The sequence below is a fragment of the Marmota monax genome, unplaced genomic scaffold (genome assembly GCF_021218885.2).
Source record: "Marmota monax isolate L192 unplaced genomic scaffold, Marmota_monax_Labrador192_F-V1.1 WCK01_AAM20220418_F8-fsc00060, whole genome shotgun sequence".
Classification (NCBI taxonomy): Eukaryota; Metazoa; Chordata; class Mammalia; order Rodentia; family Sciuridae; genus Marmota; species Marmota monax.
This window is the reverse complement of record NW_026692826.1, coordinates 10,425,157-10,438,053: the sequence shown is the minus strand read 5'-3', so window position 1 is coordinate 10,438,053 and position 12,897 is coordinate 10,425,157.

Genomic DNA, 12,897 nt, shown 5'->3' with positions numbered 1-12,897 from the left:
CCCAGCCCTGTCCGAGGCGGCTCAGTGCGCCTCCCGGCCCCGCCGCGGTCGCCGCCCGATGGCGTCATTGAGCGGCGGGGCGTGGCCGTGTGAGGCTCCGCCCCCGTCGCGCGCCGGGCCTGGACGCTGCCAGGCGTTGGAGCCGCGTCGCGGAGGCGTGGCGTCCCTGGCCGTGCGCAGCTGCGCGTGCGTGCTGGCTGTCTTCCGGGAGCGAGCGGGCGCTCTCCCCGGTCTCGCGCAGAAGCCCAACCTGTGTGGGAGGCGTGTACACCGGTGTCCGGGAAGCCCGGCTGCAGGGGCGGGGTCCCCGCCGCTCGCGAGAATCACGAGGAGGCTACCTGCCGGGCAGGCCCAGCCCGGTACCCGGCTCCTGCGCCGGGCTCGGCCAGCGTTGAGACTGCAGGGCGCGGCTGGCCTGGCCTCCCGGGGCCTCCCCAGCCCCTGCCTCCAGCGCCCCGCGCCCCCTTCTGCTCGGGTGTTCGGTCTTCTCCCCTGGTTCCTTTCATCTTTGATTCCCACTTCATTCAGTTGTCAGGCTTTTCTCCATGCAAACTTATTTAGTTCTCTCCTACCGTTAAGAAAAAATTTTGGCTAGATTTTATCACCTTAAATTACTTTCCATGAAGGAACAGTTAATTCTTCAAAGAGTCAAGAGCTTTGCCGTTTTCTTGTTAGTTTTTATTTAAACACGTTATTAATTTCTAACTTAAAATTTGGGTCTGATTTGTTTTCCTGTTTTGAAGTTGAGGTTTACTTCTTGACCTAGCGCATGGTCTTATTTTTAAGCTATCTGTGTTTAGTGAACGGGCTTTATATTCCAAAATCAAGAACAGTAGGACCTGTAGGTGTTCGTGAACCCTCTCCCACTCCAGCAAGCCATTGTCTTTAGTGTTCCAGGGGAGCTTGAAGAGAGGTGCCCTCTGAGACCCTGCAAGCCATGGCAGTCACTTCTCACAAGGACACTGTGCTGGGGTTTTCTAAAGAGAACCAGACCACGAGCTACCTGCTAGAGACCTAGGAAAGCCAGGGGTATAGATTCCAGCAGGCCAAGAACCAGGAGCTCCAAAGGCAAGAAATATCAGTTTGCAGCTCAGACAGGCACAGCTGATTCAACCTTCCTGGGCTGTCAGTGCACGGGATGATTCCCACCCACATGGAGGGAGGGCGGTCTGCTCTACTTAGCCCCAGGAGTCAAATGCTGATCTCTTCCACAAGTGCATACAAATGGAGAAGTAATGTTTACTGGCTATTTGGGTATCCCATGGCCTAGTCTATCCATTGCTCTGAACATTCCAGACTGCTCATTTGCCCTTTTCAACCAAGAACTGAATATACTTGAAGACCCATTAGAACATCTCACATACTTCCAAAACTCCCATCTTAGTGGAAGTTTCAGTACGTCCTTACTTTATAAAACTTTCCATCCACTTGAACTCCTGCTAAAACAGTTGACGGCAGGAAGGTTCCCTTATTCCAGGTTTACAAATAAATATCCTTTCTGAATATTGTCCCCATTTGCCTTTGTGAGAGAGAATTGTTCTTTGATCCATTATGCTGTTCTTCTTTGTCACCTTGTTTTAGCTTTTTTGCTGCTGTGACTAAAAGATCTGACCAGAACAATTTTAGGGAAGAAAAGTTTAAAAGCTCACAGTTTCAGAGGTCTTAGTCCATAGAAGGCTGGCTCCATTCCTTGGGGATCAAGGTGAGGCAGAACATGGTAGAAGAGTGTGACAGCGGGAAGCAGCTCATATAATGATCAGAAACAGGAAAAGAGACTTCCATCTCCAGATACAAAATAAATACCCCACAGCCACATCCCCAGTGAAGCACTTCCTCCAACCACACCTCACCTACCCCATTACCACTCAGGTTAATCCCATCAGGGATCCATTCACTGATTAGATTAAGGCTGTGATCCAATCATTTCTCCAAACCTTGCATTGTCTCACAGTGAGTTTTTGAGGGACACCACATCTAAACCATAACACCCCTCCTCACAGCTCCCTGTTTGGTAGTGTCGCTGTTATTTGTATTTTCAGTTCTGAACTCAGTCCTATTGAAATCAGAGTTTGAAATGAAATTAGATTTTCTGTTTCTGCTTGTGGGTGGGGTCTGCGTATGCTATAGGCTTCTGCAGCCCAGAAAGCCCATTTTATTGTGAGCAGCTAATCACAACAGGGAATGCCTGCCAGCATCAGCTCTGAAAGTTGCAGGCAACAAAGCCAGATTCTTCTCCACTACTATCAAGTGGCATGTTGCAGCTCTTAATGGTGGGTTATGCCCTCCAGTGCCACAGCAGACCCTAGCTGCTCAATGCCAATTTCTTTCTGGGTTCTGGTGCAAATTTGAAGAATGAACTCCACGGATAATAACAGAAGGCAGGAGTGAAAGGTGTACAATTTAAGAAGATAACTCCCACAGGGCAAAGGATCCCAATAGCAGGTTGCCACATGGTATAGTAGTCTAGGGGTTTACATAACTCTTGGGTCAAGGCTATTGGTCAAGACTATTATGCTAACCATGTCTTGGAAAAGTACTAATACTATTATTTATACCTTGAGTCGCTGCATTTGTGTCTGACCCCACTTTCTGTTTTCCTCTGGGGCAAAGGCTTGGATTCAGTAGTGGGGCATCTGAAGGCCCTCAGTGTTAGGCAATTAATGGTAGTTTCAGGCAACTGAGTTTTTTTGCAGGCAACTGAGTTCATTCTTGTTTTTTAGTAGTGAGTCTACATCTTCCCACCCCTAGGTCCACAGCCTGCTAAAAAGCCCTAGGCAATCGTTAGAAGCAATTTTATGTGATTGATTAGTTGGTTGGTTGGTTGGTTGACATATTCATCTGTGTTTCATTACTGTAATGACATACTTAGTGCTGGGTAACTATTTTAAAGGGGGATATTTATTTAGCTCAAAGTTCTGAGGGCCTGCATCTGCTGATGTCCTCACTGGCATCCCCAAGTTGGTACAGGGATTCACATGGTGTAGATGAAGTATGCCTGTGTGTCTGTTGCCAGCTGGCCAGGCTGACAAGATGTGCTGGGTTCAAGGAGCTGGCTGTATCAATAACTAAGGAAACCACACACACATGAAAATACCTTTTTCTTAATTGCTGGGTCAGAGATGGCTCTGCGACCTCAAAGATCAGCTCTCACGCTGGAAAGAGGGCAAGGGGAGCAAGAGAGGCAAGGAAGAGAGCAAGCACACCCTGAACCCCTCTATTTATTGGGGAAAGGACATTTGATAGAAAGTTCACTCAAATAAGGCAAGGGATTGGGTATCAAAGGGTGGAGTCTTGGTTGGTGATGTCTTGTGGTCAGCAGATTGACTGACAACTTGGCAAGTCACACCCATCTCAGATGCTGTGTGGGATCACAGGCAGAGGGAGAGAAAAAGCACACTGTGTCGCGCAGCCCAATAAACAAGCAACACCAGACCAGTCCCCTCATATGCTCAGATGCACATGCTCAAGCACAGCCCATGGATGGCTTGCGACATGTGTCTGTGTTCTGGCCTCTCACCCTTTTCCTATAAAGTCAAAAGAACTCAATTGTGCAGGCTTTACCTACCCTGATGACCTCATTTAATCCTAAACCACCCTCCAAAAGCCCCACCTCTAAAACATCAGTGTCAGATTAAGTTTACATTCTCTTAATAATTTATAAAGTAGTTTAAAGTTCAACGTAAGAATCCTTCAGGTACAACCTCAGACTCTATCCCAATAATAGCATATGTAATTGGATAGATACGTTGGTTGATTTGTTGTGTGTTTGTCATCCTTCTCTCAAGCAGGACAGCCTCTCCTTAGGTTCTGGAATGAGGCCATCTCGCTTTCAAGGTGACGCCTCTCTCACATCTGTTTCCAGTCTGTTAGCTTTGTTGCTTTGTAATATCTTTCCATGGTATTCCATTTTTATAACTTGTATATCTATTATGACCATGTATTTGAGAACTGTGCTCAACATGAACATCTAGACATGAAGGACCTAGGGATTGAAGTCTGTGTGTATTACTTGTTCATTTTAAACATTCATTATTAATAAAATATAAATGAAAGTTTGCTCCTCCCAGTTTCTGATTACCAGTTTGTTCCTTGGCTGGTAACTATGCAATTTGAACACAGACCACTCCATTAACGTGTTGTCAAGGCCCTTGAAATTGACAAGTGACTATCTTTGACTCTGCCAAATGCAAACACTAAGAATGTTAACACCAGCCCCTCACCCCACCCAACAAGTGACACTGTGCACTCCAGCCAGCTGCAATGTGAACCCTTTTTCCTTTCCCTCACCCAACCACTGGCACTGCTGTACTGGCTCCTGTGTACTACTGGAAACAGGTGTAACTACTACTCAGCCAATTAGGCCTCTGAAGGCAGCATGCCCACATTTGGGCTTGCCACCTTGCCTCATATTCCAAGTCATTTAATAAGCCAGTAATGTTGAATTTTGGCCAGAACTACTGAAGAAGGCCAGCCTACAGAGCCAGCCCTTCTGTAATGAAGGCCATGTGACCAAGTGCACTCCATGGGGCCTGAAGCTTGTGGCAGATGGGAATAATGTCAATTTTTGGATGAATAGCAGAACAGACCTTTCAGAGTTGGAGCAATATTGTGAAATCTTTAACAAAAAATTAGTTTTCTTTTTCTTTTGTGGTGCTGGGATTTGAACCTGGGAACTTTACCACTAAGCAAGCTACATCACCCCAAGCCTAATACATATATATATATATATATATATATATATATATATATATATATACATATACACACACACATACATACATACATACATACATATATTTTGAAACAGGTTCTCTCTAAGATTCCCAGGCTGACCTTGAACTTGTGATCTTCCTGGCTCAGCCTCCTGAGTAGCTGGAATTACAGGTGAGTGCCCCCATGCCCCACTTCAACTACTCTGTTAAGGAAAAATTTCTAGTTCCTGCCCTTAGGGGACCAAGCCCTTGTGACTTGAGCTGCCCTCCACAATGTGGGGGCTGTCTGACCCACTGGATCAAAAGCTGGGTGTTCGGGGCTAGGGTTGTGGCTTGGGGATAGAGCCCTTGCCTGGCATGTGTGAGGCACTGGGTTTGATCCTCAGCACAACATAAAAGTAAATAAATAAATAAATAAAGGTCCACTGACAACTAGTATCTATAGCTGGCTGCTCACAGTAGCACCCATTGTCACATACAGATGGACAGCCCAAGATCATGCTGGAGTGGGTCCTGGAATCACAGGTGTTGGTTTGAACAGCAGCACAATTGCTCACAGCCCACACTTGGGCCTGTGGGTATTCCTGATGACTGATTGCCTTGTCCCTCAATGGCCCTTCACACTGCGCTAAGTGGGCGGCACACAGAGGCAGTGCCCACAGCACTGGTTCTCACTCAAGGATGTCCACTAAAGTCAGCAGTGGTAGAAAATCCTCTAGTGAGCAGAATCCCAAGAGATGGCAGAGGTCTCCATGTTGACTGCACAGTGGCCAGGTGGTCAAAATTTGGAAGAAACACGTTGAAAACTGGTGATAAGGAGGCCTGGGGGTGGACCTTCCTGCATGTGAAGATGCTTGTGTCCCGTGTGAAGGCTCATGAGAGGAAGGGCCTGTGGAAGCAGGTAAGATAGCCACCACTCTCTGACCTTGCCTGATGGACTTATGAACAAAGTGGCCTTCATCAAGCGTGAGGTTGACAATGGACCCTGTAGCAGAAGCTCCACCGACTGCAGCCTGTTTGGAGCACCCAGCTACACCCTTGCGGTGGCCCATTTCTGAGGTGTTCAGGTCTGGAGGCAGAGCGGTCATGTTGGACGGCTTCCATCCTGGAGAAGCAGTGTGGTGCTCACTGCGACGGGAAATTACTCGGTCTCTGTTGTCTGTTCTGATGTAGCAAAATACCATAAACTAGGTGATTTTTAAACAACAGGAACATGTTTCTCACATTCTGCAGACTGGGAAGTCCAAGACCAAGGCACCAGCAGGTGGTCTGTGGGAGGGACTTCTTGCAAAGGGGCAAAAAGAGCCAAAGGGAGAGGGCTGGTCCTCACATGGGAACAGGAGAGCTAACTCACTCCATCAGCCCTCGTATGAGTGGTGCAGCCCATCAGTGAGGGCTCTGCCCTCTTGACGTGATCACCTGAATGGTCCACCTCTTGATTCTATCACAATGGGGATCAAGTTTCAACGCATGAATTTGAGAGACATTCAGACCTTAGCACTGTGGATAAGGCGTTGCCTTTCCTGCCTTCAGTGCAGCTGTAGAAAGCACCACCTTGGGCTTAAAGAATGGTCTTTTGGGGCTAGGGGTGTAGCTCAGGGACAGTGTGATCGCCTAGCAGGGTGGAAGCCCTGGGTTCCGTCCACTGTCTACACCTTCGTGGTGCTCTCTACAGCTTCTGCCCTGGAAACTAGTGTCCTCAAGATGGCAGTGGTCTGCATCTCGGGCATTTTCTAGGTATAACAAGCCAAATGATGAACCCAAAAGGATATTAACACCTGACCCCCGGAACCTTGAACCTTCTCTGGAAAAGGGGGCTTTGACTCAGTTAAGGGTCTCAAGGCCTGGTCATCTTGGATCATCTGGTTGGACCCACAGTTCAATCAGCTTCCTTATAAAGACAACAGAGGCAATAGCCATGTGAACTCGGAGGCAGCAACGGGGTGGGGAGGTGGGGCTGAGGTGCCCGAAACAAGGAAGCCTGGAGCCCTCAGCATCCAGAGGGACAGCGAGGGTCCTCTCTAGTGCCTGTGGGAGGAGCACAGCTCTGCCTCAGCTTGAGTTTCTTTTCATTTTTGCAATACTGGGGAACAAACCCAGGCACACTTTACCACTGAGCTGCCACCCACTCCTCTTTACCATTTTTTGTTTTGAAACAGGGTCATGCTAAGTTGCCTAGGCTGACCTTGAATTTATGGTCCTCCTACTTCAGTCTTTCTGAGTCGCTGGGATAACAGGTGGGTACACTACACCCAACTTGATTTAAAACTTCTGGTCTCCAGGACTATAAAGGGAATACACTTGTGCACTTTCAAGTCACCCAGTTTGTGGGGACTTGTTCTAGAAGGCTCTGGAGCCTCACGTTGGGATCATCATGTCCCCCTCACTTGGAGCAGCTGACTCGATAGAATCTTCACCCCACTTTTGTGCCCCTCTGTAGTGCGCCCTGGGCTCAGGCTGTGTTCTCAGTGTTCCTGCTTTCCCACTGCTGGCTGGCACTCAGCCTTCCCAGGACTGCCGAGTCGAAGCGTCTCATGGCCTGCTGTGTGCTTTCAAAACACTGTTGCTGTTTGTCCTCATCCATTCTCTTCCCCCTGGTGGGTTTGCCCCTCAAACAACCCCTTTATATTTTTAAGTGGGGTTTGCAGGTGGATGGAAGATAATGGACCACCTAACATTCCCTCTTCTACCAGGCGTCACCCCACTCCTTCCTGCAGATAACCTGCACTCTCTCCGCAGCTGGACCTCGGGTAGGCAGGTGAGGTGCTCACCCACACGCTAGCTCAAGTCAGTCAGACAGACGTTTTGAGTTGCAAAGTCTGATGTGTGAAATAAACAAGGAAGCAGTGCTTGAGAGACAGAAAGGCACAGGCCTGGTGAAGTAGGAAGGCACAGGGGTCCTCCCGAGCCCCTCCAGTACGTACTGCGGTCATGAGTGACAACACTCGCTCAAGCCTGGTGGGACTTGGACATGCCTGGACACTTCCACAGTTTGGATCGAGTGGGACTAGGAAGTCTATTTACAAGGGAACTGAGTGAACTGTGGACTCGCTGTGGCAAACAGTCTCACATTTCCTCAGAAAGTTAAATGTGGAGTTACCATCTGACCCAGCAATTTCACACCTAGACATTTACTCAAGAGAAAGAAAACCCACCCAGAAACCCCGCAGGAATGCTCTCAGCACTATTCACAATAGCTAAAGGTGGGAAGAGCCAAGATATCTCTCCACTGCTAGTGGACTGTGATTTACCCTACAGCAGAGTGTCACTTGATAATGAAAAGGAACAAGGACAAGGCATGCTTGAAATGTCACACTGTATGAAGGAGGCCTGCCACCAAAGGCCACATGTCATAGCTGCCTCTTTACATTAAAAGTCCAGACTAGGAAAAGCCATAGAGACAAAATGGGCCAGTGGTTGCCAGGGCGCAGGAAGTGGTTCCTGCAGTGCTGGGGGTCGGCCGATCAGGGGTAGTGTCATAAAGCTGCATGGAATGACTGCATAACTGTGTGAATGTACTGAAACCGTGGAATGGTCCAGTTTAAATGGCAGACAAATATCTTAATGAACAGGGCCCACAAGGCAAAGAAGAGAAGGAAGCCATCACTGGGAGCTTAGCCCAAAAGAAAGTCCTGGTTCTTTGGGACTCAACTGAGTCAGCACAGGGTTGGTGACATGGCCCACAGCCCAACCCTTGCTGGATCCATGTCTAAGTTCTAAAGAGAGCAGAGGGACAAAAAGCCAAAACTTTTGCCTCTGCCAGGACAGAGTGCTAGACTGCCTTGGCTCCCCTGGCCCATGCAGAACTGGACAGAGACAGGAGCCCAGCCTCCGGCATCCTCTGTGCAGGTGCCTGAGCCACCAGCACGATGTAGAGCAGGGCTCTAGGCCCAAATGAGGCTCCTCTGGGTTCTGGAGGAGCTGCCTTCCTGGAGGGAACCCTTCCTCTCATATCTGGGAGACTCCTGCCAAAGCCAACCTGATGTTGCTATCTGGGCACTTGCAGGGCTGTATCACAGGTGGATATGGAAGACCATGGTTTTGCAGGTGAACTCGAAGAGGAGGCCTGTGTGTTCTTGGGTCTCTTCTAGCTCCATTCAGGATTTAGACTGGCTCAGTTCAAAAGCCGATACCCATGACCCCTGTAGCTACCAGCCTAGGAGGCAAAGCCCCTCCTAAGGTGTTCCTGGGCCAGCCTAGCTCCTGGGTCCCATCACTGCCATAACACTCTGTGACCTGGTGCTGGAAGCCACAAAAGCCACACCAGGCAGCAGGTCCTGGGTAAAGACAGCAGGAAGGAGTTCAGACCCCGAAGCAGGGCTCTGCACCGAGGCAAAGTTCTTCACCATGACTGCGACAGCAAATGCCACAACAACATCCTGTGGCTGGACAGGCAGCCTTCCCTCTGTCCTGGGTCCTGATCTCCCCTTGGGCCATGCTGGGTCTCAGGGCATATGGCGCCTCCCCAAGCCTGGAAAGGCTCCAGTGGATGTGGGTCTCTCCTGAGGGTCTCTCCTGGAGTCAGTGAGTAGCAAATGCCCAACACACAGCTCTGGGCAGCAGGGGATGCCACCAAGGCAGGGATCTGGTACAGCTGTCCTGGTGATTCTGTCCAGGGTGGGACAACTAGGGAGGAGGCAGGGTGGCAGCCAGGACTGCACATTTGGCTTGGCTCTCATGTTCTTTCCAATCTTGCTGCAGATGACACTTGAAGATAATAATCTTGCCACCTGACATTTAGAAATCTCTGTGCTTTTCATAAAAATTTTTCATATTTTTATTAAAAAGTGACAAAAGAATAACAGGCCAAATTCTGGCTTGTACCATTACTGACATGGCAGCAGAGGCCTAGGGTGCCATTAGGTAGAAGCCTAGTTGCAGACAAAGATCTGGGCCCACCTTGGATCTGAGTCCATCTCTCAGGGAGAGAGGGAGAAAGGGAGGGAGATGACATGAGAGATATAACACAAACCAGGCACTGTGGCCACGCCTGTGATCCCAGGAGGCTGAGGTGGAAGGATTGCAACTTCAAGACCAGCCTGGGCAACTTATTGAGACCTTATCTCAAAATAAAATATAAAAAGAAGGGCTGTGGATATAGTTTAGAGGTAGAACACTTCTGGGTTCAATACCCAGTATCACAAAGAAGCGCAAATACACACACACACATACACACACACACACACACCTCTAACGCGAGACCTATAGTCCTAACCACTTTAGATGTCCAGTTAGTTAAAGCTGAGGCTAACTAACTAACTAACCCTTTTAGCTGTAGTCCACTGTGCAGCAGAGGCCACCTGGGCCTCTGTTGCAGAGTTGGACTACTTACACCTCTGGGTAAGCTGGCAACCTAGCTGGCTATGGGTCAGTCACTTATGGGTCTCTGTGACCATTCCCAAGGCAGCCTGTTTCACAGCCCTGATTATAATGTAGGCCGGTGCACGTGGCTTGCTCTCTTCTATCATTCCCAGCCCCTTCTCTGGGCCAGCTCTCAGTCAGCCAGCCTTGCTCTCTTCCCAGGTCCCCACTCCTGGGCTTATCTCAACACAGGCTCCTGTGCCTGAGACCAACCTCCTGGAAGCAGCCTATAACCTGCTCCTATCTTGGCCTTGCCTCACATGCAGCTTCTACCTGGGCCTGTCACCTGCTGGCAGATGATGAGAGCTGAGTGGGGTCATGCTCCCTGAACTCAGAGCTGGTATGAACAGAGCATCAGGCTACTGGCCAGCACCGTCCCTGGGAGGAGGCTTCCCTCCGACCCCACCCTGAGCCTACCTGCAACACCTGCCTGAGCTATTTCCTGCTGGCCAGTTTGTCTTGTCAGGTGGGAAGATGCTGTGGGAGCTGGGTGTGAATTCATTCCCTGTCCCACTCCCCCACTGGGCTGAGTACTGACCTGTGCTAGGATTCTCAGCAGGTAGTGTTGCAGAGTGGTCCTCCACTGCGCCATGAGGCGTCTCTCCCTGTAATACCACATGTAGCTGCTTTCCCCATGACACTTAAGTCTCCTATTTTTCCTAGCCATTGTCCTGTGAAAAATAAACCCCACCTCATTTGCCTCTCCTGACCTTCCAGCACGCCTCTGCAGTGCTGCAGGGGTCTTAAGGACATGCTGGATGTGGTATTTCTCACCCCTGCTGGCTAAAGCTCTGAGTCGATTTGACCTCCCTTTTCATAACTGATACTATTAGTCTTTGAAAACACGTCTCTGACTTGAGTGGAAATTAGGACTGCTTTATCAGACGTCTCCTAATTCATAATTTATAGGTGTCTCCTTCATAACTGCCTCTTCCAGCCCAGACTCCCAGAACATGCAGGAGAGGAGAGGCAGCAATTATTTATAATAACTTTATTAGGTATAATTTGCGTCTACCTTTGAAAGGACAGAGTGATGCTTCTGGGAGATGCATGTGGAACACAAGTGCTTATGCCTGACCCTACCCTGTCCATTCCAAGCACAGCAGTGTCCTTTCTTCCTGGGAAGGACAGGTACAATTTATCACCACACAAATTATACTGTACTTGCTGTTGACATTCTTTTATCAGATAAATTACTTGCACCTATTACGCTGAAGACAGTTTCCATGCAAATTTCATATTGTGAAGATCTTAGTTTAAGTTGAGACTAACAGGACTGGGCAGAGAAGCACAGGTCTTGATTACCTGTGTCCGTGTCTGTTTTCCAAAAGAAAAGCCTGCCTTCTGTGCCTTCCTGGTTGCAGCACCCACTGAGGCTGCACTGAGCTGCGACCCAGCCGCCATGGCATCGTGGTGAGGGGAGCACCTGAGCACAGGACACTCCTGCCCTTCTCTGAATCCTGTCTTGGCACCATGATCTGATTCCTACCACACCTGGAAGGCAGGACGAGATCTCAGAGTGTTATTTTCTGCAAAGTCTACAACTTAATCACATGGCTTCAGAAAGAAAACTTTAGAGAAGCTCACCCCTGAAAACCATAAACTATACATTGCCCATGAGAAGAGAGCACAGAATTTGAGGAAAGGGGAAAAAAGGCATGTGTTAGTGTTTTTACTTAAAAAAAAAAAAAAAAAGGATTTCCTTCCCACCTAAGAACAATTCATGTTCATTTTAGAACCCTCCACCCCAGATGGCCACTGCATGGAACCCCTGTTCACCCCAGATGCATGCTGCATGGAGCCCCCCTCCCTGGATGCGTGCTGCATGTTCTTCTGGCATAGAAGGCTCGGGCCAAGTGTGCACAGCTGTCCGTCTCTGCCCACAGATCTGTTCTGGAGAATCCATCGACACAGGAGGGTTCCTCACATGTTCCTCACATGCCTGGCATCTAGGAATGCCCAGCAAATGCCTGTTGAAGAACGAGTGAGCGCAGAGTCTGCCTTCCTGCCGCCTCCTGCTTTCCTATAGGTGGTGTGATGGTTGTTGGCTACCACACAGGCCAACAGTCGTAAGAGGGGCAGTCCATCTGGCTGTCCACAGGGCCAGGCTGGGTGGCCTATAGGGAGCGAGGGAGGCCAAAGTGGCCTCTCCTTTCTCCTGAGCCGCTGGCAGGACAGCATTTCTGTGCTGGTTTAAAGGGAGCATAGCCACAGGAGAGCAGGGGCAGAGAATTACAGTTTCAAGTGTCAGCTGGAGTGTCCTGAGTCTGCAGGCAGCAGGTGGAGTAGTCGAATGTGAGGTGTAGAAATGTGCAGCCCTCCAGGACTGCTGCATACTGCCTGGGCACCAGCAGGCCTCCCGAGCCCAGTTTCCTCACCTCTGGAGTGAGAATGGCAATGAGAAAACATACTTTAAGTGTTGGGCTTAGTGCTGATACAAATTGTGCTATTTAAGGTGAAACTCTAAATTAAAATTAAAACAAAAATTTAAGCTATCATGAAAACAAGCAATTCTCTTGAATTTGCAAGAATGATCAAGTTTCTCTCACTTGGAAATCTATGTAGTAAAAGAGAATATCTCTGAAATGAGACCAATGCAGTGAGTTCCATGCGGACATCCCTTTCAGTGATAGAGGTCACTGTAGTGGAAACCATGACGTTGAGGTCAGTGTATGGGGGAATATGTGGATAAGCACACTTTAATCAAGTCAGCAGGCCAACCTCTCCCAATATGTGACAACTCATGTGCGACTGTTGAACTAACAGAGGCTTATGAGCCTCTGACATGCTCGGTGGGAAGTCGGAGACAATCGGGATCTGCATG